The sequence below is a fragment of the Orycteropus afer genome, unplaced genomic scaffold, assembly GCF_000298275.1.
Source record: "Orycteropus afer afer isolate SDZICR_OR568_19922 unplaced genomic scaffold, OryAfe1.0 scaffold00888, whole genome shotgun sequence".
NCBI lineage: Eukaryota > Metazoa > Chordata > Mammalia > Tubulidentata > Orycteropodidae > Orycteropus > Orycteropus afer.
The window spans coordinates 362,359-367,774 of record NW_006922475.1 but is presented as its reverse complement, the minus strand read 5'-3'; the positions used below and the strand labels follow the sequence as shown (position 1 = coordinate 367,774).

General features: G+C 36.8%; 1 protein-coding gene across 1 annotated transcript in view; it reads right to left on the bottom strand.

Annotated features, from left to right (window-relative positions):
• KDM6A (lysine demethylase 6A) overlaps nt 1-5,416 on the bottom strand; it is a 245,741-nt gene that overhangs the window by 97,271 nt on the left and 143,054 nt on the right. The gene's annotated exons all lie outside the window — the stretch shown is intronic.

Genomic DNA, 5,416 nt, shown 5'->3' with positions numbered 1-5,416 from the left:
GTCTACTTTCGTACTGATACCACCTCAGAAACTCAAGAAGGAGTCACTATGAGTTGGTCCAACTCAATGGCACATAACAACAACAATCTCACTTTATTTTCTGTAATCTATTCTGACCTTTATAGTGTAATGAAGTAACATGGGAAGATTTCAAAGAACAGTCAAGGTTTGGGGCATATGCAAATTAAGTGTCTTAAAAACAAAAATCCAAAAAAAATAAATAAATTTTATAAAGACAATAAAGAGCCTAGTGCTTTGAACAGTAATACCTGGATCAAAATAGGTACTCTATATTTGTTACTGCACTGTGAGACATCAGCCATTATCATACCTATCAGGTAATCATGTGTTTTGTTGTTGCTGTTGTTAGGCACCCTCAGAGTTGGCTCCAACTCATAGCGACTCTATGTACAACAGAACAAAACACTGCCCAGTCAAGTACCATCCTCACAATCCTTGCTATTCTTGAGCCAGTGTTACAGTAACTATGTCAATCCATTTCTGAGGGTCGTTCCCTTTTTTTGCTGACCCTCTACTTTATCAAGCATGACATCCATCTCCAGGAAATGGTCCCTTCTGACAATATGACCAAAATACATGAGACAAAGTCTGGCCACTCTTGTTTCCAAGGAGCATTCTTCTTCAAGGACAGATTTGTTCATTCTTCTGGTAGTCCATGGTAATTTCAGTATTCCTCAACACCGGCTTTCACATGCATCTGAAGTGTCTGAAAATACCATGGATGGGGTTAGGCATACCTCAGTCTTCGAAGTGACATCTTAACTGTTTAACACTTTAAAGAAGTCCCTTGCAGCATACAAGCTCGGTGCAATATGACATCTGATGTCTTGACTACTGCTTCATGGGTGTTGATGATATATACAAATAAAATTAAATCTTTGACAACTTCAATCTTTTCTCCATTTATTATGATGTAGCTTACTGGTCCAGTTAAGAGGATTTTTGTTTTCTTTATGTTGAGGTGTAATCCATAACATAGTCTTTGATCTTCATCAGGAAGTGCTTCAAAAGTCAACTTCACATTCAGCACACAAGGCAATGTCATCTGTATATCATAGGCTGTTAACGATTCTTCCTCCAATACTGATGCCACATTGTTCTTGATAGAGTCTAGCTTCTCAGATTATTTGCTCAACATAAAGATTGAGTAAGCATGGTCAAACAATACAATGCTAATGTACACACACACACACCCCATTTGAAACCATGCAGGATCCTCTTGTTCTGTTTGAACAATAGGCTGCTGGTTAGGTTCCTCATGAGCACAATTAAGTGTTTTGGAAACTCCCATTCTTTATAATCTTCTCCATAATTTGTTATGATCAACACAGTCAAATGTCTTTGCATAGTCAAAAAAGCACAGATAAGTATCTTTCTGGTATTCTTTGCTTTCAGCCAAGATCCATTTGACATCACCAATACTATGTCTCGTTCCTGGTCCTCTTCTGGGTCCAGCTTGAATTTCTGGAAATTCCCTGTCAATATACTACTGAAGACGTTGTTGCATTATCTTCAGCAAAATTTTACTTGTGTGTGCTATTAATGACAGGAGCTCTGGTAGCGTAGTGCCTAAGGCATTTGACTGCTAACCAGAAGGCTGGCAGTTCAAACCCATCAGCCACTCCTCAGAAAGAAGACTGGGCAATCTATTTCCATAGAGATACCACCTTGAAAACCCAAGGAGGGGTCACTATAAGTCACATCCGACTCGACAGCATTGAGAGAGATAGCTATTAATGGTATTATTCAATAATTTCCACATTTTGTTGGATCACCTTACTTTGCAATGGGCACCAATATTAATCTCTTCCAGTCAGTTGGCCAGGTGTCCGTCTTCCAAATCTCTTGGCATAAAGGACTAAGTGCCTCCCACATTGCATCTGTTTGTAGAAACATCTCAATGAACATTCAGTCAATTCCTGGAGTTTTGTTTTTCGTCAATTCCTTCAGTGCACTTGGACTTCTTCATTCAATAACATTGGTTCTTGATCATATGATACCTCCTGACATGGCAGAATGTCAACCAATACTTTTGGTATAGTGACTCTTCTTTTGATGTTTCCTACATCATTCAATATTTTGCCCAGAGAATCCTTCAATACTGTAACTCAAGGCTTGAATTTTTTCTTCAGCTTGAAAAATGCCAAGTATGTTCTTCACTTTTGGATTTCTAACTCCAAGTTCTTGCACATTTCATTATAATGTTTTGTCTTCTTCAGTAATCCTTTGAAATCTTCAGTTCAACTCTTTTATTTCTTCATTTCTTCCATTTGCTTTAGCTACTCTAGGTTGAACAGTAAGTTTCAGAGTCTCCTCTGCCATCCATTTTGGTCTTTTCTTCCTTTTTTGTCTTTTTAATGACCATTTGCTTTCTTCATGTTATGATGTTCTGAATGTCACCCCACAACTTGTCTGATCTTCACTCGCTGGTGTTCAGTGTGTCAAATCCATTCTTCAGGTGGTCTGAAAATTCAACTGGTATATAATCTCAGTCATATTTTGCCTTTTGTGGACTTACTTTAATTTTCTTCAGCTTCAAGTTGAACTTGCATAGGAGCAATTTATGGTCTGTTCCACAGTCAGCTCCTGGCTTTGTTCTGACTGATGATATAGAGCTTCTCCATTGCCTTTTTCCACAGATGTAGTCGATCTGATTCCTGTGTATTTTATCTGGTAAGGTCCATATGTACAGCCACAGTTCATGTTGTTAAAAAAGGTATTTACGATGAATTAAGTTGTTGGTCTTACAAAATTAAAATTTTATCACTTGATGTCCAGCATCATTTCTATCACCAAGGCCATATTTTCAAACTACTGATGATTCTTCCTTTCCAACTTTTGCATTCCAATCACCAGTAATGATCAATACATAAGTAATCATATAGGTAATCTAAACATCTACTACTCAAATAAACTGAACTATAAGGACTAAAAGTCAAAAGACTCTAAATAAGTAAAACATGTGTCTTCTCATTAAGAAATGCAATCTTTTAGCACTGAAGGACTCATGTCCTACAAAATTTCTCAGTCTTGGGTAATACAGTACATTAGTCACCCTATCTCCTATTCCCCTTTTCTTTCAGTAACTAAGATAAAGATAGGCATTGTAGATTTGAAGGTGTATCAGGATAGTTCAAATTATCTTATTCAAATTCGATAAGAAAGTCTCCTGCTTGTAACACTCATTTTACATATGTAGGTGTTTTTCTCTGAAGATTTATGATCCTCAACTGATAGTTAACTTCAATATAGAATAAAACAATGATTTACCAAAATATTTTGTTTGACATTTATAATACATCCCCCAGAAGTTATTATTCAAACTGATAAATAGTTATCAAAATTTGCAGTTAAGATGTTAGAAGGTATTGAATTATATTAAATGAGCTGTTTAGTTATACCATAAATTAATCTTAATTAAGAATCTATATTCTAGAGAAGTGCTCTGGTGGCGTAGTACCTAAGGCATCTGACTGCTAACCAGAAGACTGGCAATTCAAACCCACCACAGCCACTCCTCAGAAGGAAGACTGGGCAAACTACTTCTGTAGTGATACCTCCTCAGAAACCCACAGAGGGATTGCTATTCTACAGGGTTTATATGTATAAATTAACACTTTTTAAATCAGTAAGTCAGTTAAGTTCAATCATTTCAAATCTAACTTCATCTTAGAAAGTACAAAATATTGCTGTATTTGTTGCCTTCCACCCTTTATTCTGGAAAAACAATGAATAGTACTAAATCTTATTTAATTTATTTTGTTTATTTATTTAAAAAAATGTTTTCTTCACAAATTGCCTTTAGCAGAAGTGTAAGATAATTGTTCTGGTTAGAATATGTCTTAATAGATATTACTTACTCATCAATTTATATCTGAAATTCTACAGCTTTTTCTCTGATTCAATCATTTCCTTGGGCAGGTATTATTTCTAAACACAGAGACTATTTTCACTTAACACCTTTCTGTACTATTAAAAAAAAAAAAAGGAATTTATACCAAAATATTGACTTTCTAAAATCAGAATGCTTGGAATTATTTCACATTTTCATTAAGAACTGCTTGATTTTATCATACATTCTAATTATAACTTATTTTTCAAGTAAGAAAGTGATATCACCATATATTTATTGATAAACACATTATAATAAACCTAGTTGGAGTAGGAAAGAAACCTACATAAGAAGCAGAAAATAATTGTTTGATCACATTAAAAAGTTAAAAAAGAAGTAACTGTATGAAAGAAAACACCGTATTACAACGTGCTCCACAAAGACTTTCTTTTTTTTTTTAATTGGGATTTGGGTGAAAATTTACAGAGCAAATTCACTTTCCATACAGTTCACATACACTTTGTCTCATGACATTGACCACAATTTACCACAATGCAACAGCTCCCCTCCCACTTCCTCCGGATAATTACCTCTTCCCTGTGTCCATCCCTCCATGCACTCCTGCCTCCTGAGCTATCTCCCAGTGCATTAAGCAGCCCTTCTTTCTCCCATGATTTTTCTCTCCAAGGAGTGTATCTACCTCAGGTAAATGTTCAACTCATATGCCTGTCTTCTGCTTGGCTGAAAACCACAGGTGTGGGTTCAATTCCAAACCTAAAGGGCAGCTAGGGGCCATAGTCTCAATGGTTCCACCAGGCTCCATCACACCAGCAAACCTAGTACCCCCCCCCTTTTTTTTCTCCAAATGATTTTGAGTTTTGTCCACATTGTTCTCCCTCTCTATCCAAGATCTCCTACCTAGATCCCCTTCCAAAGGTTGACATTGGTAGCCAGGCACCATCTAGTTTTTCTGGTCTCATAGCCATATAGGCTACTGATTGGATGGTGTACCAGTTGCTAGGACTGATTGTATCCATGTATTTTTGGTTTTCTTCATTCTTCTTTGCTCTGGACAAGGAGAGACAACGACGACATCTAGATGGCAGCTTGCTAGCTTTTAAGATGCCAGTCACTACATACCAAAGTAGGAGGTGGAACAATGTTTTGTGTAGTATGTTATGCCAATTGAGCTTCATGTGCCTTGAGACTATGGTCCCGAGCCCACAGGTTCAACTACTTGGTCCCTCTGGATAGCTGGATGTGACCAAGCAGTGACTATCACCTTGCCCCTTGTCAGCTCTACTATACACCTGGGAATTCAGATCATACACACAAACTTATAGGACTGTTGTCTGCAACCCTATACATGTTCTTGGGTACACTCCCTGCTTCACAGACACACCTACTATTTCAGCCTGTCCACCCATCTACCCATGTTTGCCTTCACTTATAACACAGTACTGTATGTGCAAAAGCATTCATCTTTGTAAAGACATTCTTTATATATTAACTGAAAAATACGACCTCAAACTTTGTTAATGATTTTTGAAACTATAATAGAAA